Here is a 23,852-nt window from a genome sequence, read left to right as displayed (position 1 = left end):
GAGACGCTACCCCAAGTTGAGCACTTTCCTTAATTACTCGGCTCCTGTATGCTCGATCCCCACGCTTTTATTATAGTTGGATGGGGGACAAGTTGGACTATAACATACTCAAAGGACATCCCCGAATCTCTAGTAGAAACAGAGTTACGAGCCTGCAAAGTATAGTCTAATGCATTTCCTATGGAGGGGTTTGTTTGTTCACGTTTTCCTTAATTACATGGCCTGTTTTTTCGATCAAATATGATAACATATCTGTAGTTTAGTGGTTATATCATCCGCCTCATTCCCGGAAGGCCACAGGTTCGAAACCGCGAAGTTTTTTTTTTTTTTTTTGCTTGGGATAAGTAAAGACCTTTATAATTATCCGAACATTTGTGTCAAGGTGACATTATTTACATCCCCGTATCTGTGGTAGAACCACAGTTACGAGCCTCCAAAATTTAGTCTAATGCATTTCCTATGGAGGGGTTTGTTTGTTTAGTTTTTCCTTAATAACTCGGCCCCTGTTTGTCGTAGCCCAAAGTTTTTAGTATGGTTAGATGGGGACAAATTGGACTATAACATACTCAAAGGACATCCCCATATCTCTAGTAGAAACAGAGTTACGAGCCAGCAAAGTATAGTCTAATGTATTTCCTATGGAGGGGTTTGTTTGTTCACATTTTGCTTAAGTACTCTGCCCTTGTTTGTCGTAGCCCAAAGTTTTTAGTATGGTTAGATGGGGGACAAATTGGACTATAACATACTCAAAGGACATCCCCGTATCTCTAGTAGAAACAGAGTTACAAGCCTGCAAAGTATAGTCTAATGCATTTCCTATGGAGGGGTTTGTTTGTTCACATTTTGCTTAAATACTTGTCCCCTGATTTTCGATCTTCAATAACAACACATCTGTAGTGTAGTGGTGATCACATCCGCCTGACTCCCGGAAGGCCACAGGTTCGAAACACCGAATTTTTTTTTTTTTTTTTGCTTGGGTTAATTAAAGACCATTATAATTATCCGAACATTTGTGTCAAGATGACATTATTTACATCCCCGTATCCCTGGTAGAACCAGAGTTTCGAGCCTCCAAAATTTAGTCTAATGCTATTCCTATGGAGGGGTTGTTTGTTTACGTTTTGCTTAATTAATTGGCCCCTGTTTGTCATAGCCCTAAGTTTATAGTATGGTTGGATGGGGGACAAATTGGACTATGGCATACTCAAAGGACATCCCCGTATCTTTACTAGAACCAGAGTTACGAGCCTCCAAAGTTGGGTCTAATGCTATTCCTGTGGATGGGTTGTTTGTTTACGTTTTGCTTAATTACTTGGCCCCTGTTTGTCGTAGCCCTAAGTTTATAGTATGGTTGGATGGGGGACAAATTGGACTATAACATACTCAAAGGACATCCCCGTATCTCTACTGGAACCAGAGTTACGAGCCTCCAAAATTGGGTCTAATGCATTTCCTATGGAGGGGTTTGTTTGTTCACATTTTGCTTAAATACTAGTCCCCTGTTTTTCGATCTCTAATAATAACACATCTGTAGTGTAGTGGTGATCACATCCGCCTGACTCCCGGAAGGCCACAGGTTCGAAACCGCGAAGTTTTTTTTTTTTTTTTGCTTGGAATAATTAAAGACCTTTATAATTATCCGAACATTTGTGTCAAGGGGACATTATTTACATCCCCGTATCTCTACTAGAACCAGAGTTACGAGCCTCCAAAGTTGGGTCTAATGCTATTCCTATGGAGGGGTTGTTTGTTTACGTTTTGCTTAATTACTTGGCCCCTGTTTGTCGTAGCCCTAAGTTTATAGTATGGTTGGATGGGGGACAAATTGGACTATGGCATACTCAAAGGACATCCCCGTATCTTTACTAGAACCAGAGTTACGAGCCTCCAAAGTTGGGTCTAATGCTATTCCTGTGGAGGGGTTGTTTGTTTACGTTTTGCTTAATTACTTGGCCCCTGTTTGTCGTAGCCCTAAGTTTATAGTATGGTTGGATGGGGGACAAATTGGACTATAACATACTCAAAGGACATCCCCGTATCTCTACTAGAACCAGAGTTACGAGCCTCCAAAATTGGGTCTAATGCATTTCCTATGGAGGGGTTTTGTTTGTTCACATTTTGCTTTAATACTAGTCTCCTGATTTTCGATCTTCAATAATAACACATCTGTAGTGTAGTGGTGATCACATCCGCCTGACTCCCGGAAGGCCACAGGTTCGAAACACCGAATTTTTTTTTTTTTTTTTTTGCTTGGGATAATTACAGACCATTATAATTATCCGAACATTTGTGTCAAGATGACATTATTTACATCCCCGTATCCCTGGTAGAACCAGAGTTACGAGCCTCCAAAATTTAGTCTAATGCATTTCCTATGGAGGGGTTTGTTTGTTTAGTTTTTCCTTAATAACTCGGCCCCTGTTTGTCGTAGCCCAAAGTTTTTAGTATGGTTAGATGGGGGACAAATTGGACTATAACATACTCAAAGGACATCCCCATATCTCTAGTAGAAACAGAGTTACGAGCCAGCAAAGTATAGTCTAATGTATTTCCTATGGAGGGGTTTGTTTGTTCACATTTTGCTTAAATACTTGTCCCCTGATTTTCGATCTTCAATAATAACACATCTGTAGTGTAGTGGTGATCACATCCGCCTGACTCCCGGAAGGCCACAGGTTCGAAACACCGATTTTTTTTTTTTTTTTTGCTTGGGATAATTAAAGACCATTATAATTATCCGAAGATTTGTGTCAAGATGACATTATTTACATCCCCGTATCCCTGGTAGAACCAGAGTTTCGAGCCTCCAAAATTTAGTCTAATGCTATTCCTATGGAGGGGTTGTTTGTTTACGTTTTGCTTAATTAATTGGCCCCTGTTTGTCATAGCCCTAAGTTTATAGTATGGTTGGATGGGGGACAAATTGGACTATGGCATACTCAAAGGACATCCCCGTATCTTTACTAGAACCAGAGTTACGAGCCTCCAAAGTTGGGTCTAATGCTATTCCTGTGGAGGGGTTGTTTGTTTACCTTTTGCTTAATTACTTAGCCCCTGTTTGTCGTAGCCCTAAGTTTATAGTATGGTTGGATGGGGGACAAATTGGACTATAACATACTCAAAGGATATCCCCGTATCTCTACTAGAACCAGAGTTACGAGCCTCCAAAGTTGGGTCTAATGCTATTCCTATGGAGGGGTTGTTTGTTTACGTTTTGCTTAATTAATTGGCCCCTGTTTGTCGTAGCCCTAAGTTTATAGTATGGTTGGATGGGGGACAAATTGGACTATGGCATACTCAAAGGACATCCCCGTATCTTTACTAGAACCAGAGTTACGAGCCTGCAAAGTATAGTCTAATGCATTTCCTATGGAGGGGTTTGTTTGTTCACGTTTTCCTTAATTACTTGGCCTGTTTTTTCGATCAAATATGATAACATATCTGTATCCGCCTCAGTCCCGGAAGGCCACAGGTTCGAACCCGCGAAGTTTTTTTTTTTTTTTTTTTGCTTGGGATAAGTAAAGACCTTTATAATTATCCGAACATTTGTGTCAAGGTGACATTATTTACATCCCCGTATCCCTGGTAGAACCAGAGTTTCGAGCCTCCAAAATTTAGTCTAATGCTATTCCTATGGAGGGGTTGTTTGTTTACGTTTTGCTTAATTAATTGGCCCCTGTTTGTCATAGCCCTAAGTTTATAGTATGGTTGGATGGGGGACAAATTGGACTATGGCATACTCAAAGGACATCCCCGTATCTTTACTAGAACCAGAGTTACGAGCCTCCAAAGTTGGGTCTAATGCTATTCCTGTGGAGGGGTTGTTTTTTTACGTTTTGCTTAATTACTTGGCCCCTGTTTGTCGTAGCCCTAAGTTTATAGTATGGTTGGATGGGGGACAAATTGGACTATAACATACTCAAAGGACATCCCCGTATCTCTACTGGAACCAGAGTTACGAGCCTCCAAAATTGGGTCTAATGCATTTCCTATGGAGGGGTTTGTTTGTTCACATTTTGCTTAAATACTAGTCCCCTGTCTTTCGATCTCCAATAATAACACATCTGTAGTGTAGTGGTGATCACATCCGCCTGACTCCCGGAAGGCCACAGGTTCGAAACCGCGAAGTTTTTTTTTTTTTTTTTTGCTTGGAATAATTAAAGATCTTTATAATTATCCGAACATTTGTGTCACGGTGACATTGTTTACATCCCCGTATCTCTACTAGAACCAGAGTTACGAGCCTCCAAAGTTGGGTCTAATGCTATTCCTGTGGAGGGGTTGTTTGTTTACGTAATGCTTAATTACTTGGCCCCTGTTTGTCGTAGCCGTAAGTTTATAGTATGGTTGGATGGGGGACAAATTGGACTATAACATACTCAAAGGACATCCCCGTATCTCTACTAGAACCAGAGTTACGAGCCTCCAAAATTGGGTCTAATGCATTTCCTATGGAGGGGTTTGTTTGTCCACATTTTGCTTAAATACTAGTCCCCTGTTTTTCGATCTCCAATAATAACACATCTGTAGTGTAGTGGTGATCACACCTGCCTGACTCCCGGAAGGCCACAGGTTCGAAACCGCGAAGTTTTTTTTTTTTTGCTTGGAATAATTAAAGATCTTTATAATTATCCGAACATTTGTGTGAAGGTGACATTATTTACATCCCCGTATCTCTACTAGAACCAGAGTTACGAGCCTCCAAAGTTGGGTCTAATGCTATTCCTATGGAGGGGTTGTTTGTTTACGTTTTGCTTAATTACTTGGCCCCTGTTTGTTGTAGCCCTAAGATTATAGTATGGTTGGATGGGGGACAAATTGGACTATAACATACTCAAAGGACATCCTCGTATCTCTAGTAGACACAGAGTTACAAGCCTGCAAAGTATAGTCTAATGCATTTCCTATGGAGGGGTTTGTTTGTTCACAATTTGCTTAAATACTAGTCCCCTGTTTTTCGATCTCTAATAATAACACATCTGTAGTGTAGTGGTGATCACATCCGCCTGACTCCCGGAAGGCCACAGGTTCGAAACCGCGAAGTTTTTTTTTTTTGCTTGGAATAATTAAAGACCTTTATAATTTTCCGAACATTTGTGTCAAGGTGACATTATTTACATCCCCGTATCTCTGGTAGAACCAGAGTTTCGAGCCTCCAAAATTTAGTCTAATGCTATTTCTATGGAGGGGTTGTTTGTTTACGTTTTGCTTAATTACTTGGCCCCTGTTTGTCGTAGTCCTAAGTTTATAGTATGGTTGGATGGGGGACAAATTGGTCTATAACATACTCAAAGGACATCCCCGTATCTCTACTAGAACCAGAGTTACGAGCCTCCAAAGTTGGGTCTAATGCTATTCCTATGGAGGGGTTGTTTGTTTACGTTTTGCTTAATTACTTGGCCCCTGTTTGTCGTAGCCCTAAGTTTATAGTATGGCTGGATGGGGGACAAATTGGACTATAACATACTCAAAGGACATCCCCGTATCTCTACTAGAACCAGAGTTACGAGCCTCCAAAGTTGGGTCTAATGCTATTCCTATGGAGGGGTTGTTTTTTTACGTTTTGCTTAATTACTTGGCCCCTGTTTGTCGTAGTGCTAAGTTTATAGTATGGTTGGATGGGGGACAAATTGGACTATAACATACTCAAAGGACATCCCCGTATCTCTACTAGAACCAGAGTTACGAGCCTCCAAAGTTGGGTCTAATGCTATTCCTATGGAGGGGTTGTTTGTTTACGTTTTGCTTAATTACTTGGCCCCTGTTCGTCGTAGCCCTAAGTTTATAGTATGGTTGGATGGGGGACAAATTGGACTATAACATACTCAAAGGACATCCCCGTATCTCTACTAGAACCAGAGTTACGAGCCTCCAAAGTTGGGTCTAATGCTATTCCTATGGAGGGGTTGTTTGTTTACGTTTTGCTTAATTACTTGGCCCCTGTTTGTCGTAGCCCTACGTTTATAGTATGGTTGGATGAGGGACAAATTGGACTATAACATACTCAAAGGACATCCCCGTATCTCTACTAGAACCAGAGTTACGAGCCTCCAAAGTTGGGTCTAATGCTATTCCTATGGAGGGGTTATTTGTTTACGTTTTGCTTAATTACTTGGCCCCTGTTTGTCGTAGCCCTAAGTTTATAGTATGGTTGGATGGGGGACAAATTGGACTATAACATACTCAAAGGACATCCCCGTATCTCTAGTAGACACAGAGTTACAAGGCTGCAAAGTATAGTCTAATGCATTTCCTATGGAGGGGTTTGTTTGTTCACATTTTGCTTAAGTACTCTGCCCTTGTTTGTCGTAGCCCAAAGTTTTTAGTATGGTTAGATGGGGGACAAATTGGACTATAACATACTCAAAGGACATCCCCGTATCTCTAGTAGAAACAGAGTTACAAGCCTGCAAAGTGTAGTCTAATGCATTTCCTATGGAGGGGTTTGTTTGTTCACAATTTGCTTAAATACTTGTCCCCTGATTTTCGATCTTCAATAATAACACATTTGTAGTGTAGTGGTGATCACATCCGCCTGACTCCCGGAAGGCCACAGGTTCGAAACACCGAATTTTTTTTTTTTTTTTTTTGCTTGGGATAATTAAAGACCAATATAATTATCCGAACATTTGTGTCAAGATGACATTACTTACATCCCCGTATCCCTGGTAGAACCAGAGTTTCGAGCCTCCAAAATTTAGTCTAATGCTATTCCTATGGAGGGGTTGTTTGTTTACGTTTTGCTTAATTAATTGGCCCCTGTTTGTCATAGCCCTAAGTTTATAGTATGGTTGGATGGGGGACAAATTGGACTATGGCATACTCAAAGGACATCCCCGTATCTTTACTAGAACCAGAGTTACGAGCCTCCAAAGTTGGGTCTAATGCTATTCCTGTGGAGGGGTTGTTTGTTTACGTTTTGCTTAATTACTTGGCCCCTGTTTGTCGTAGTGCTAAGTTTATAGTATGGTTGGATGGGGGACAAATTGGACTATAACATACTCAAAGGACATCCCCGTATCTCTACTAGAACCAGAGTTACGAGCCTCCAAAGTTGGGTTTAATGCTATTCCTATGGAGGGGTTGTTTGTTTACGTTTTGCTTAATTACTTGGCCCCTGTTTGTCGTAGCCCTAAGTTTATAGTATGGTTGGATGGGGGACAAATTGGACTATAACATACTCAAAGGACATCCCCGTATCTCTACTAGAACCAGAGTTACGAGCCTCCAAAGTTGGGTCTAATGCTATTCCTATGGAGGGGTTGTTTGTTTACGTTTTGCTTAATTACTTGGCCCCTGTTTGTCGTAGCCCTAAGTTTATAGTATGGTTGGATGGGGGACAAATTGGACTATAACATACTCAAAGGACATCCCCGTATCTCTACTAGAACCAGAGTTAGCAGCCTCCAAAGTTGGGTCTAATGCTATTCCTATGGAGGGGTTGTTTGTTTACGTTTTGCTTAATTACTTGGCCCCTGTTTGTCGTAGCCCTAAGTTTATAGTATGGTTGGATGGGGGACAAATTGGACTATAACATACTCAAAGGACATCCCCGTATCTCTAGTAGACACAGAGTTACAAGCCTGCAAAGTATAGTCTAATGCATTTCCTATGGAGGGGTTTGTTTGTTCACATTTTGCTTAAGTACTCTGCCCTTGTTTGTCGTAGCCCAAAGTTTTTAGTATGGTTAGATGGGGGACAAATTGGACTATAACATACTCAAAGGACATCCCCGTATCTCTAGTAGAAACAGAGTTACAAGCCTGCAAAGTGTAGTCTAATGCAATTCCTATGGAGGGGTTTGTTTGTTCACATTTTGCTTAAATACTTGTCCCCTGATTTTCGATCTTCAATAATAACACATCTGTAGTGTAGTGGTGATCACATCCGCCTGACTCCCGGAAGGCCACAGGTTCGAAACACCGAATTTTTTTTTTTTTTTTTTTTGCTTGGGATAATTAAAGACCATTATAATTATCCGAACATTTGTGTCAAGATGACATTATTTACATCCCCGTATCCCTGGTAGAACCAGAGTTTCGAGCCTCCAAAATTTAGTCTAATGCTATTCCTATGGAGGGGTTGTTTGTTTACGTTTTGCTTAATTAATTGGCCCCTGTTTGTCATAGCCCTAAGTTTATAGTATGGTTGGATGGGGGACAAATTGGACTATGGCATACTCAAAGGACATCCCCGTATCTTTACTAGAACCAGAGTTACGAGCCTCCAAAGTTGGATCTTATGCTATTCCTGTGGAGGGGTTGTTTGTTTACGTTTTGCTTAATTACTTGGCCCCTGTTTGTCGTAGTGCTAAGTTTATAGTATGGTTGGATGGGGGACAAATTGGACTATAACATACTCAAAGGACATCCCCGTATCTCTACTAGAACCAGAGTTACGAGCCTCCAAAGTTGGGTTTAATGCTATTCCTATGGAGGGGTTGTTTGTTTACGTTTTGCTTAATTACTTGGCCCCTGTTTGTCGTAGCCCTAAGTTTATAGTATGGTTGGATGGGGGACAAATTGGACTATAACATACTCAAAGGACATCCCCGTATCTCTACTAGAACCAGAGTTACGAGCCTCCAAAGTTGGGTCTAATGCTATTCCTATGGAGGGGTTGTTTGTTTACGTTTTGCTTAATTACTTGGCCCCTGTTTGTCGTAGCCCTAAGTTTATAGTATGGTTGGATGGGGGACAAATTGGACTATAACATACTCAAAGGACATCCCCGTATCTTTAGTAGACACAGAGTTACAAGCCTGCAAAGTATAGTCTAATGCATTTCCTATGGAGGGGTTTGTTTGTTCACATTTTGCTTAAGTACTCTGCCCTTGTTTGTCGTAGCCCAAAGTTTTTAGTATGGTTAGATGGGGGACAAATTGGACTATAACATACTCAAAGGACATCCCCGTATCTCTAGTAGAAACAGAGTTACAAGCCTGCAAAGTGTAGTCTAATGCAATTCCTATGGAGGGGTTTGTTCACATTTTGCTTAAATACTTGTCCCCTGATTTTCGATCTTCAATAATAACACATCTGTAGTGTAGTGGTGATCACATCCGCCTGACTCCCGGAAGGCCACAGGTTCGAAACACCGAATTTTTTTTTTTTTTTTTTTTTTGCTTGGGATAATTAAAGACCATTATAATTATCCGAACATTTGTGTCAAGATGACATTATTTACATCCCCGTATCCCTGGTAGAACCAGAGTTTCGAGCCTCCAAAATTTAGTCTAATGCTATTCCTATGGAGGGGTTGTTTGTTTACGTTTTGCTTAATTAATTGGCCCCTGTTTGTCATAGCCCTAAGTTTATAGTATGGTTGGATGGGGGACAAATTGGACTATGGCATACTCAAAGGACATCCCCGTATCTTTACTAGAACCAGAGTTACGAGCCTCCAAAGTTGGGTCTAATGCTATTCCTGTGGAGGGGTTGTTTGTTTACGTTTTGCTTAATTACTTGGCCCCTGTTTGTCGTAGCCCTAAGTTTATAGAATGGTTGGATGGGGGACAAATTGGACTATAACATACTCAAAGGACATCCCCGTATCTCTACTAGAACCAGAGTTACGAGCCTCCAAAATTGGGTCTAATGCATTTCCTATGGAGGGGTTTGTTTGTTCACATTTTGCTTAAATACTACTCCCCTGTTTTTCGATCTTTAATAATAACACATCTGTAGTGTAGTGGTGATCACATCCGCCTGACTCCCGGAAGGCCACAGGTTCGAAACACCGAATTTTTTTTTTTTTTTTTTTGCTTGGGATAATTACAGACCATTATAATTATCCGAACATTTGTGTCAAGATGACATTATTTACATCCCCGTATCCCTGGTAGAACCAGAGTTTCGAGCCTCCAAAATTTAGTCTAATGCTATTCCTATGGAGGGGTTGTTTGTTTACGTTTTGCTTAATTACTTGGCCCCTGTTTGTCGTAGCCCTAAGTTTATAGTATGGTTGGATGGGGGTTAAATTGGACTATAACATACTCAAAGGACATCCCCGTATCTTTACTAGAACCAGAGTTACGAGCCTCCAAAGTTGGGTCTAATGCTATTCCTGTGGAGGGGTTGTTTGTTTACGTTTTGCTTAATTACTTGGCCCCTGTTTGTCGTAGCCCTAAGTTTATAGAATGGTTGGATGGGGGACAAATTGGACTATAACATACTCAAAGGACATCCCCGTATCTCTACTAGAACCAGAGTTACGAGCCTCCAAAATTGGGTCTAATGCATTTCCTATGGAGGGGTTTGTTTGTTCACATTTTGCTTAATTACTTGGCCCCTGTTTGTCGTAGCCCTAAGTTTATAGTATGGTTGGATGGGGGTTAAATTGGACTATAACATACTCAAAGGACATCCCCGTATCTCTACTAGAACCAGAGTTACGAGCCTCCAAAATTGGGTCTAATGCATTTCCTATGGAGGGGTTTGTTTGTTCACATTTTGCTTAAATACTACTCCCCTGTTTTTCGATCTTTAATAATAACACATCTGTAGTGTAGTGGTGATCACATCCGCCTGACTCCCGGAAGGCCACAGGTTCGAAACACCGAATTTTTTTTTTTTTTTTTTGCTTGGGATAATTACAGACCATTATAATTATCCGAACATTTGTGTCAAGATGACATTATTTACATCCCCGTATCCCTGGTAGAACCAGAGTTTCGAGCCTCCAAAATTTAGTCTAATGCTATTCCTATGGAGGGGTTGTTTGTTTACGTTTTGCTTAATTACTTGGCCCCTGTTTGTCGTAGCCCTAAGTTTATAGTATGGTTGGATGGGGGTTAAATTGGACTATAACATACTCAAAGGACATCCCCGTATCTCTACTAGAACCAGAGTTACGAGCCTCCAAAATTGGGTCTAATGCATTTCCTATGGAGGGGTTTGTTTGTTCACATTTTGCTTAAATACTAGTCCCCTGTTTTTCGATCTCTAATAATAACACATCTGTAGTGTAGTGGTGATCACATCCGCCTGACTCCCGGAAGGCCACAGGTTCGAAACCGCGAAGTTTTTTTTTTTTTTTTTGCTTGGAATAATTAAAGACCTTTATAATTATCCGAACATTTGTGTCAAGGGGACATTATTTACATCCCCGTATCTCTACTAGAACCAGAGTTATGAGCCTCCAAAGTTGGGTCTAATGCTATTCCTACGGAGGGGTTGTTTGTTTACGTTTTGCTTAATTACTTGGCCCCTGTTTGTCGTAGCCCTAAGTCTATAGTATGGTTGGATGGGGGACAAATTGGACTATAACATACTCAAAGGACATCCCCGTATCTTTACTTGAACCAGAGTTACGAGCCTCCAAAGTTGGGTCTAATGCTATTCCTATGGAGGGGTTGTTTGTTTACGTTTTGCTTAATTACTTGCCCCTGTTTGTCGTAGCCCTAAGTTTATAGAATGGCTGGATGGGGGACAAATTGGACTATAACATACTCAAAGGACATCCCCGTATCTCTACTAGAACCAGAGTTACGAGCCTCCAAAGTTGGGTCTAATGCTATTCCTATGGAGGGGTTGTTTGTTTACGTTTTGCTTAATTACTTGGCCCCTGTTTGTCGTAGTGCTAAGTTTATAGTATAGTTGGATGGGGGACAAATTGGACTATAACATACTCAAAGGACATCCCCGTATCTCTACTAGAACCAGAGTTACGAGCCTCCAAAGTTGGGTCTAATGCTATTCCTGTGGAGGGGTTGTTTGTTTACGTTTTGCTTAATTACTTGGCCCCTGTTTGTCGTAGCCCTAAGTTTATAGTATGGTTGGATGGGGGACAAATTGGACTATAACATACTCAAAGGACATCCCGTATCTCTACTAGAACCAGAGTTACGAGCCTCCAAAATTGGGTCTAATGCATTTCCTATGGAGGGGTTTGTTTGTTCACATTTTGCTTAAATACTAATCCCCTGTTTTTCGATCTTTAAGAATAACACATCTGTAGTGTAGTGGTGATCACATCCGCCTGACTCCCGGAAGGCCACAGGTTCGAAACACCGATTTTTTTTTTTTTTTTTTTGCTTGGGATAATTAAAGACCATTATAATTATCCGAACATTTGTGTCAAGATGACATTATTTACATCCCCGTATCCCTGGTAGAACCAGAGTTTCGAGCCTCCAAAATTTAGTCTAATGCTATTCCTATGGAGGGGTTGTTTGTTTACGTTTTGCTTAATTACTTGGCCCCTGTTTGTCGTAGCCCTAAGTTTATAGAATGGCTGGATGGGGGACAAATTGGACTATAACATACTCAAAGGACATCCCCGTATCTCTACTAGAACCAGAGAGAGTTACGAGCCTCCAAAGTTGGGTCTAATGCTATTCCTATGGAGGGGTTGTTTGTTTACGTTTTGCTTAATTAATTGGCCCCTGTTTGTCATAGCTCTAAGTTTATAGTATGGTTGGATGGGGGACAAATTGGACTATGGCATACTCAAAGGACATCCCCGTATCTTTACTAGAACCAGAGTTACGAGCCTCCAAAGTTGGGTCTAATGCTATTCCTGTGGAGGGGTTGTTTGTTTACGTTTTGCTTAATTACTTGGCCCCTGTTTGTCGTAGCCCTAAGTTTATAGTATGGTTGGATGGGGGACAAATTGGACTATAACATACTCAAAGGACATCCCCGTATCTCTACTAGAACCAGAGTTACGAGCCTCCAAAATTGGGTCTAATGCATTTCCTATGGAGGGGTTTGTTTGTTCACATTTTGCTTAAATACTAGTCCCCTGTTTTTCGATCTCTAATAATAACACATCTGTAGTGTAGTGGTGATCACATCCGCCTGACTCACGGAAGGCCACAGGTTCGAAACCGCGAAGTTTTTTTTTTTTTTTTTTGCTTGGAATAATTAAAGACCTTTATAATTATCCGAACATTTGTGTCAAGGGGACATTATTTACATCCCCGTATCTCTACTAGAACCAGAGTTATGAGCCTCCAAAGTTGGGTCTAATGCTATTCCTACGGAGGGGTTGTTTGTTTACGTTTTGCTTAATTACTTGGCCCCCGTTTGTCGTAGCCCTAAGTTTATATTATGGTTGGATGGGGGACAAATTGGACTATAACATACTCAAAGGACATCCCCGTATCTTTACTAGAACCAGAGTTACGAGCCTCCAAAGTTGGGTCTAATGCTATTCCTATGGAGGGGTTGTTTGTTTACGTTTTGCTTAATTACTTGGCCCCTGTTTGTCGTAGCCCTAAGTTTATAGAATGGCTGGATGGGGGACAAATTGGACTATAACATACTCAAAGGACATCCCCGTATCTCTACTAGAACCAGAGTTACGAGCCTCCAAAGTTGGGTCTAATGCTATTCCTATGGAGGGGTTGTTTGTTTACGTTTTGCTTTATTACTTGGCCCCTGTTTGTCGTAGTGCTAAGTTTATAGTATAGTTGGATGGGGGACAAATTGGACTATAACATACTCAAAGGACATCCCCGTATCTCTACTAGAACCAGAGTTACGAGCCTCCAAATTTGGGTCTAATGCTATTCCTGTGGAGGGGTTGTTTGTTTACGTTTTGCTTAATTACTTGGCCCCTGTTTGTCGTAGCCCTAAGTTTATAGTATGGTTGGATGGGGGACAAATTGGACTATAACATACTCAAAGGACATCCCCGTATCTCTAGTAGACACAGAGTTACAAGGCTGCAAAGTATAGTCTAATGCATTTCCTATGGAGGGGTTTGTTTGTTCACATTTTGCTTAAGTACTCTGCCCTTGTTTGTCGTAGCCCAAAGTTTTTAGTATGGTTAGATGGGGGACAAATTGGACTATAACATACTCAAAGGACATCCCCGTATCTCTAGTAGAAACAGAGTTACAAGCCTGCAAAGTGTAGTCTAATGCATTTCCTATGGAGGGGTTTGTTTGTTCACAATTTGCTTAAATACTTGTCCCCTGATTTTCGATCTTCAATAATAACACATTTGTAGTGTAGTGGTGATCACATCCGCCTGACTCCCGGAAGGCCACAGGTTCGAAACACCGAATTTTTTTTTTTTTTTTTTTGCTTGGGATAATTAAAGACCAATATAATTATCCGAACATTTGTGTCAAGATGACATTACTTACATCCCCGTATCCCTGGTAGAACCAGAGTTTCGAGCCTCCAAAATTTAGTCTAATGCTATTCCTATGGAGGGGTTGTTTGTTTACGTTTTGCTTAATTAATTGGCCCCTGTTTGTCATAGCCCTAAGTTTATAGTATGGTTGGATGGGGGACAAATTGGACTATGGCATACTCAAAGGACATCCCCGTATCTTTACTAGAACCAGAGTTACGAGCCTCCAAAGTTGGGTCTAATGCTATTCCTGTGGAGGGGTTGTTTGTTTACGTTTTGCTTAATTACTTGGCCCCTGTTTGTCGTAGTGCTAAGTTTATAGTATGGTTGGATGGGGGACAAATTGGACTATAACATACTCAAAGGACATCCCCGTATCTCTACTAGAACCAGAGTTACGAGCCTCCAAAGTTGGGTTTAATGCTATTCCTATGGAGGGGTTGTTTGTTTACGTTTTGCTTAATTACTTGGCCCCTGTTTGTCGTAGCCCTAAGTTTATAGTATGGTTGGATGGGGGACAAATTGGACTATAACATACTCAAAGGACATCCCCGTATCTCTACTAGAACCAGAGTTACGAGCCTCCAAAGTTGGGTCTAATGCTATTCCTATGGAGGGGTTGTTTGTTTACGTTTTGCTTAATTACTTGGCCCCTGTTTGTCGTAGCCCTAAGTTTATAGTATGGTTGGATGGGGGACAAATTGGACTATAACATACTCAAAGGACATCCCCGTATCTCTACTAGAACCAGAGTTAGAAGCCTCCAAAGTTGGGTCTAATGCTATTCCTATGGAGGGGTTGTTTGTTTACGTTTTGCTTAATTACTTGGCCCCTGTTTGTCGTAGCCCTAAGTTTATAGTATGGTTGGATGGGGGACAAATTGGACTATAACATACTCAAAGGACATCCCCGTATCTCTAGTAGACACAGAGTTACAAGCCTGCAAAGTATAGTCTAATGCATTTCCTATGGAGGGGTTTGTTTGTTCACATTTTGCTTAAGTACTCTGCCCTTGTTTGTCGTAGCCCAAAGTTTTTAGTATGGTTAGATGGGGGACAAATTGGACTATAACATACTCAAAGGACATCCCCGTATCTCTAGTAGAAACAGAGTTACAAGCCTGCAAAGTGTAGTCTAATGCAATTCCTATGGAGGGGTTTGTTTGTTCACATTTTGCTTAAATACTTGTCCCCTGATTTTCGATCTTCAATAATAACACATCTGTAGTGTAGTGGTGATCACATCCGCCTGACTCCCGGAAGGCCACAGGTTCGAAACACCGAATTTTTTTTTTTTTTTTTTTTTGCTTGGGATAATTAAAGACCATTATAATTATCCGAACATTTGTGTCAAGATGACATTATTTACATCCCCGTATCCCTGGTAGAACCAGAGTTTCGAGCCTCCAAAATTTAGTCTAATGCTATTCCTATGGAGGGGTTGTTTGTTTACGTTTTGCTTAATTAATTGGCCCCTGTTTGTCATAGCCCTAAGTTTATAGTATGGTTGGATGGGGGACAAATTGGACTATGGCATACTCAAAGGACATCCCCGTATCTTTACTAGAACCAGAGTTACGAGCCTCCAAAGTTGGATCTTATGCTATTCCTGTGGAGGGGTTGTTTGTTTACGTTTTGCTTAATTACTTGGCCCCTGTTTGTCGTAGTGCTAAGTTTATAGTATGGTTGGATGGGGGACAAATTGGACTATAACATACTCAAAGGACATCCCCGTATCTCTACTAGAACCAGAGTTACGAGCCTCCAAAGTTGGGTTTAATGCTATTCCTATGGAGGGGTTGTTTGTTTACGTTTTGCTTAATTACTTGGCCCCTGTTTGTCGTAGCCCTAAGTTTATAGTATGGTTGGATGGGGGACAAATTGGACTATAACATACTCAAAGGACATCCCCGTATCTCTACTAGAACCAGAGTTACGAGCCTCCAAAGTTGGGTCTAATGCTATTCCTATGGAGGGGTTGTTTGTTTACGTTTTGCTTAATTACTTGGCCCCTGTTTGTCGTAGCCCTAAGTTTATAGTATGGTTGGATGGGGGACAAATTGGACTATAACATACTCAAAGGACATCCCCGTATCTCTACTAGAACCAGAGTTAGAAGCCTCCAAAGTTGGGTCTAATGCTATTCCTATGGAGGGGTTGTTTGTTTACGTTTTGCTTAATTACTTGGCCCCTGTTTGTCGTAGCCCTAAGTTTATAGTATGGTTGGATGGGGGACAAATTGGACTATAACATACTCAAAGGACATCCCCGTATCTTTAGTAGACACAGAGTTACAAGCCTGCAAAGTATAGTCTAATGCATTTCCTATGGAGGGGTTTGTTTGTTCACATTTTGCTTAAGTACTCTGCCCTTGTTTGTCGTAGCCCAAAGTTTTTAGTATGGTTAGATGGGGGACAAATTGGACTATAACATACTCAAAGGACATCCCCGTATCTCTAGTAGAAACAGAGTTACAAGCCTGCAAAGTGTAGTCTAATGCAATTCCTATGGAGGGGTTTGTTTGTTCACATTTTGCTTAAATACTTGTCCCCTGATTTTCGATCTTCAATAATAACACATCTGTAGTGTAGTGGTGATCACATCCGCCTGACTCCCGGAAGGCCACAGGTTCGAAACACCGAATTTTTTTTTTTTTTTTTTTTTTGCTTGGGATAATTAAAGACCATTATAATTATCCGAACATTTGTGTCAAGATGACATTATTTACATCCCCGTATCCCTGGTAGAACCAGAGTTTCGAGCCTCCAAAATTTAGTCTAATGCTATTCCTATGGAGGGGTTGTTTGTTTACGTTTTGCTTAATTAATTGGCCCCTGTTTGTCATAGCCCTAAGTTTATAGTATGGTTGGATGGGGGACAAATTGGACTATGGCATACTCAAAGGACATCCCCGTATCTTTACTAGAACCAGAGTTACGAGCCTCCAAAGTTGGGTCTAATGCTATTCCTGTGGAGGGGTTGTTTGTTTACGTTTTGCTTAATTACTTGGCCCCTGTTTGTCGTAGCCCTAAGTTTATAGAATGGTTGGATGGGGGACAAATTGGACTATAACATACTCAAAGGACATCCCCGTATCTCTACTAGAACCAGAGTTACGAGCCTCCAAAATTGGGTCTAATGCATTTCCTATGGAGGGGTTTGTTTGTTCACATTTTGCTTAAATACTACTCCCCTGTTTTTCGATCTTTAATAATAACACATCTGTAGTGTAGTGGTGATCACATCCGCCTGACTCCCGGAAGGCCACAGGTTCGAAACACCGAATTTTTTTTTTTTTTTTTTTGCTTGGGATAATTACAGACCATTATAATTATCCGAACATTTGTGTCAAGATGACATTATTTACATCCCCGTATCCCTGGTAGAACCAGAGTTTCGAGCCTCCAAAATTTAGTCTAATGCTATTCCTATGGAGGGGTTGTTTGTTTACGTTTTGCTTAATTACTTGGCCCCTGTTTGTCGTAGCCCTAAGTTTATAGTATGGTTGGATGGGGGTTAAATTGGACTATAACATACTCAAAGGACATCCCCGTATCTTTACTAGAACCAGAGTTACGAGCCTCCAAAGTTGGGTCTAATGCTATTCCTGTGGAGGGGTTGTTTGTTTACGTTTTGCTTAATTACTTGGCCCCTGTTTGTCGTAGCCCTAAGTTTATAGAATGGTTGGATGGGGGACAAATTGGACTATAACATACTCAAAGGACATCCCCGTATCTCTACTAGAACCAGAGTTACGAGCCTCCAAAATTGGGTCTAATGCATTTCCTATGGAGGGGTTTGTTTGTTCACATTTTGCTTAATTACTTGGCCCCTGTTTGTCGTAGCCCTAAGTTTATAGTATGGTTGGATGGGGGTTAAATTGGACTATAACATACTCAAAGGACATCCCCGTATCTCTACTAGAACCAGAGTTACGAGCCTCCAAAATTGGGTCTAATGCATTTCCTATGGAGGGGTTTGTTTGTTCACATTTTGCTTAAATACTACTCCCCTGTTTTTCGATCTTTAATAATAACACATCTGTAGTGTAGTGGTGATCACATCCGCCTGACTCCCGGAAGGCCACAGGTTCGAAACACCGAATTTTTTTTTTTTTTTTTTGCTTGGGATAATTACAGACCATTATAATTATCCGAACATTTGTGTCAAGATGACATTATTTACATCCCCGTATCCCTGGTAGAACCAGAGTTTCGAGCCTCCAAAATTTAGTCTAATGCTATTCCTATGGAGGGGTTGTTTGTTTACGTTTTGCTTAATTACTTGGCCCCTGTTTGTCGTAGCCCTAAGTTTATAGTATGGTTGGATGGGGGTTAAATTGGACTATAACATACTCAAAGGACATCCCCGTATCTCTACTAGAACCAGAGTTACGAGCCTCCAAAATTGGGTCTAATGCATTTCCTATGGAGGGGTTTGTTTGTTCACATTTTGCTTAAATACTAGTCCCCTGTTTTTCGATCTCTAATAATAACACATCTGTAGTGTAGTGGTGATCACATCCGCCTGACTCCCGGAAGGCCACAGGTTCGAAACCGCGAAGTTTTTTTTTTTTTTTTTGCTTGGAATAATTAAAGACCTTTATAATTATCCGAACATTTGTGTCAAGGGGACATTATTTACATCCCCGTATCTCTACTAGAACCAGAGTTATGAGCCTCCAAAGTTGGGTCTAATGCTATTCCTACGGAGGGGTTGTTTGTTTACGTTTTGCTTAATTACTTGGCCCCTGTTTGTCGTAGCCCTAAGTCTATAGTATGGTTGGATGGGGGACAAATTGGACTATAACATACTCAAAGGACATCCCCGTATCTTTACTTGAACCAGAGTTACGAGCCTCCAAAGTTGGGTCTAATGCTATTCCTATGGAGGGGTTGTTTGTTTACGTTTTGCTTAATTACTTGCCCCTGTTTGTCGTAGCCCTAAGTTTATAGAATGGCTGGATGGGGGACAAATTGGACTATAACATACTCAAAGGACATCCCCGTATCTCTACTAGAACCAGAGTTACGAGCCTCCAAAGTTGGGTCTAATGCTATTCCTATGGAGGGGTTGTTTGTTTACGTTTTGCTTAATTACTTGGCCCCTGTTTGTCGTAGTGCTAAGTTTATAGTATAGTTGGATGGGGGACAAATTGGACTATAACATACTCAAAGGACATCCCCGTATCTCTACTAGAACCAGAGTTACGAGCCTCCAAAGTTGGGTCTAATGCTATTCCTGTGGAGGGGTTGTTTGTTTACGTTTTGCTTAATTACTTGGCCCCTGTTTGTCGTAGCCCTAAGTTTATAGTATGGTTGGATGGGGGTTAAATTGGACTATAACATACTCAAAGGACATCCCCGTATCTCTACTAGAACCAGAGTTACGAGCCTCCAAAATTGGGTCTAATGCATTTCCTATGGAGGGGTTTGTTTGTTCACATTTTGCTTAAATACTACTCCCCTGTTTTTCGATCTTTAATAATAACACATCTGTAGTGTAGTGGTGATCACATCCGCCTGACTCCCGGAAGGCCACAGGTTCGAAACACCGAATTTTTTTTTTTTTTTTTTGCTTGGGATAATTACAGACCATTATAATTATCCGAACATTTGTGTCAAGATGACATTATTTACATCCCCGTATCCCTGGTAGAACCAGAGTTTCGAGCCTCCAAAATTTAGTCTAATGCTATTCCTATGGAGGGGTTGTTTGTTTACGTTTTGCTTAATTACTTGGCCCCTGTTTGTCGTAGCCCTAAGTTTATAGTATGGTTGGATGGGGGTTAAATTGGACTATAACATACTCAAAGGACATCCCCGTATCTCTACTAGAACCAGAGTTACGAGCCTCCAAAATTGGGTCTAATGCATTTCCTATGGAGGGGTTTGTTTGTTCACATTTTGCTTAAATACTAGTCCCCTGTTTTTCGATCTCTAATAATAACACATCTGTAGTGTAGTGGTGATCACATCCGCCTGACTCCCGGAAGGCCACAGGTTCGAAACCGCGAAGTTTTTTTTTTTTTTTTTGCTTGGAATAATTAAAGACCTTTATAATTATCCGAACATTTGTGTCAAGGGGACATTATTTACATCCCCGTATCTCTACTAGAACCAGAGTTATGAGCCTCCAAAGTTGGGTCTAATGCTATTCCTACGGAGGGGTTGTTTGTTTACGTTTTGCTTAATTACTTGGCCCCTGTTTGTCGTAGCCCTAAGTCTATAGTATGGTTGGATGGGGGACAAATTGGACTATAACATACTCAAAGGACATCCCCGTATCTTTACTTGAACCAGAGTTACGAGCCTCCAAAGTTGGGTCTAATGCTATTCCTATGGAGGGGTTGTTTGTTTACGTTTTGCTTAATTACTTGCCCCTGTTTGTCGTAGCCCTAAGTTTATAGAATGGCTGGATGGGGGACAAATTGGACTATAACATACTCAAAGGACATCCCCGTATCTCTACTAGAACCAGAGTTACGAGCCTCCAAAGTTGGGTCTAATGCTATTCCTATGGAGGGGTTGTTTGTTTACGTTTTGCTTAATTACTTGGCCCCTGTTTGTCGTAGTGCTAAGTTTATAGTATAGTTGGATGGGGGACAAATTGGACTATAACATACTCAAAGGACATCCCCGTATCTCTACTAGAACCAGAGTTACGAGCCTCCAAAGTTGGGTCTAATGCTATTCCTGTGGAGGGGTTGTTTGTTTACGTTTTGCTTAATTACTTGGCCCCTGTTTGTCGTAGCCCTAAGTTTATAGTATGGTTGGATGGGGGACAAATTGGACTATAACATACTCAAAGGACATCCCGTATCTCTACTAGAACCAGAGTTACGAGCCTCCAAAATTGGGTCTAATGCATTTCCTATGGAGGGGTTTGTTTGTTCCCATTTTGCTTAAATACTAATCCCCTGTTTTTCGATCTTTAAGAATAACACATCTGTAGTGTAGTGGTGATCACATCCGCCTGACTCCCGGAAGGCCACAGGTTCGAAACACCGATTTTTTTTTTTTTTTTTTGCTTGGGATAATTAAAGACCATTATAATTATCCGAACATTTGTGTCAAGATGACATTATTTACATCCCCGTATCCCTGGTAGAACCAGAGTTTCGAGCCTCCAAAATTTAGTCTAATGCTATTCCTATGGAGGGGTTGTTTGTTTACGTTTTGCTTAATTACTTGGCCCCTGTTTGTCGTAGCCCTAAGTTTATAGAATGGCTGGATGGGGGACAAATTGGACTATAACATACTCAAAGGACATCCCCGTATCTCTACTAGAACCAGAGAGAGTTACGAGCCTCCAAAGTTGGGTCTAATGCTATTCCTATGGAGGGGTTGTTTGTTTACGTTTTGCTTAATTAATTGGCCCCTGTTTGTCATAGCTCTAAGTTTATAGTATGGTTGGATGGGGGACAAATTGGACTATGGCATACTCAAAGGACATCCCCGTATCTTTACTAGAACCAGAGTTACGAGCCTCCAAAGTTGGGTCTAATGCTATTCCTGTGGAGGGGTTGTTTGTTTACGTTTTGCTTAATTACTTGGCCCCTGTTTGTCGTAGCCCTAAGTTTATAGTATGGTTGGATGGGGGACAAATTGGACTATAACATACTCAAAGGACATCCCCGTATCTCTACTAGAACCAGAGTTACGAGCCTCCAAAATTGGGTCTAATGCATTTCCTATGGAGGGGTTTGTTTGTTCACATTTTGCTTAAATACTAGTCCCCTGTTTTTCGATCTCTAATAATAACACATCTGTAGTGTAGTGGTGATCACATCCGCCTGACTCACGGAAGGCCACAGGTTCGAAACCGCGAAGTTTTTTTTTTTTTTTTTGCTTGGAATAATTAAAGACCTTTATAATTATCCGAACATTTGTGTCAAGGGGACATTATTTACATCCCCGTATCTCTACTAGAACCAGAGTTATGAGCCTCCAAAGTTGGGTCTAATGCTATTCCTACGGAGGGGTTGTTTGTTTACGTTTTGCTTAATTACTTGGCCCCCGTTTGTCGTAGCCCTAAGTTTATATTATGGTTGGATGGGGGACAAATTGGACTATAACATACTCAAAGGACATCCCCGTATCTTTACTAGAACCAGAGTTACGAGCCTCCAAAGTTGGGTCTAATGCTATTCCTATGGAGGGGTTGTTTGTTTACGTTTTGCTTAATTACTTGGCCCCTGTTTGTCGTAGCCCTAAGTTTATAGAATGGCTGGATGGGGGACAAATTGGACTATAACATACTCAAAGGACATCCCCGTATCTCTACTAGAACCAGAGTTACGAGCCTCCAAAGTTGGGTCTAATGCTATTCCTATGGAGGGGTTGTTTGTTTACGTTTTGCTTAATTACTTGGCCCCTGTTTGTCGTAGTGCTAAGTTTATAGTATAGTTGGATGGGGGACAAATTGGACTATAACATACTCAAAGGACATCCCCGTATCTCTACTAGAACCAGAGTTACGAGCCTCCAAATTTGGGTCTAATGCTATTCCTGTGGAGGGGTTGTTTGTTTACGTTTTGCTTAATTACTTGGCCCCTGTTTGTCGTAGCCCTAAGTTTATAGTATGGTTGGATGGGGGACAAATTGGACTATAACATACTCAAAGGACATCCCCGTATCTCTAGTAGACACAGAGTTACAAGCCTGCAAAGTATAGTCTAATGCATTTCCTATGGAGGGGTTTGTTTGTTCACATTTTGCTTAAGTACTCTGCGCTTGTTTGTCGTAGCCCAAAGTTTTTAGTATGGTTAGATGGGGGACAAATTGGACTATAACATACTCAAAGGACATCCCCGTATCTCTAGTAGAAACAGAGTTACAAGCCTGCAAAGTATAGTCTAATGCATTTCCTATGGAGGGGTTTGTTTGTTCACATTTTGCTTAAATACTTGTCCCCTGATTTTCGATCTTCAATAATAACACATCTGTAGTGTAGTGGTGATCACATCCGCCTGACTCCCGGAAGGCCAGAGGTTCGAAACACCGAATTTTTTTTTTTTTTTTTTTGCTTGGGATAATTAAAGACCATTATAATTATCCGAACATTTGTGTCAAGATGACATTATTTACATCCCCGTATCCCTGGTAGAACCAGAGTTTCGAGCCTCCAAAATTTAGTCTAATGCTATTCCTATGGAGGGGTTGTTTGTTTACGTTTTGCTTAATTAATTGGCCCCTGTTTGTCATAGCCCTAAGTTTATAGTATGGTTGGATGGGGGACAAATTGGACTATGGCATACTCAAAGGACATCCCCGTATCTTTACTAGAACCAGAGTTACGAGCCTCCAAAGTTGGGTCTAATGCTATTCCTGTGGAGGGGTTGTTTGTTTACGTTTTGCTTAATTACTTGGCCCCTGTTTGTCGTAGCCCTAAGTTTATAGTATGGTTGGATGGGGGACAAATTGGACTATAACATACTCAAAGGACATCCCCGTATCTCTACTGGAACCAGAGTTACGAGCCTCCAAAATTGGGTCTAATGCATTTCCTATGGAGGGGTTTGTTTGTTCACATTTTGCTTAAATACTAGTCCCCTGTTTTTCGATCCCCAATAATAACACATCTGTAGTGTAGTGATGATCACATCCGCCTAACTCCCGGAAGGCCATAGGTTCGAAACCGCGAAGTTTTTTTTTTTTTTGCTTGGAATAATTAAAGACCTTTATAATTATCCGAACATTTGTGTCAAGGTGACATTATTTACATCCCCGTATCTCTACTAGAACCAGAGTTACGAGCCTCCAAAGT

General features: G+C 41.0%; 1 protein-coding gene across 1 annotated transcript in view; it reads left to right on the top strand.

The window, feature by feature from the left end:
* Positions 1-23,852, top strand: part of LOC149650846 (meckelin) — a 67,822-nt gene that overhangs the window by 29,910 nt on the left and 14,060 nt on the right. The window lies entirely within an intron of this gene.

The sequence above is a fragment of the Phalangium opilio genome, unplaced genomic scaffold (genome assembly GCF_054372755.1).
Source record: "Phalangium opilio isolate 3A_F unplaced genomic scaffold, DU_Popi_V2 ptg000082l_1, whole genome shotgun sequence".
Lineage (NCBI taxonomy): Eukaryota > Metazoa > Arthropoda > Arachnida > Opiliones > Phalangiidae > Phalangium > Phalangium opilio.
Note: the sequence above shows the minus strand (reverse complement) of the source record. Positions and strands in the feature narration are given on the sequence as shown.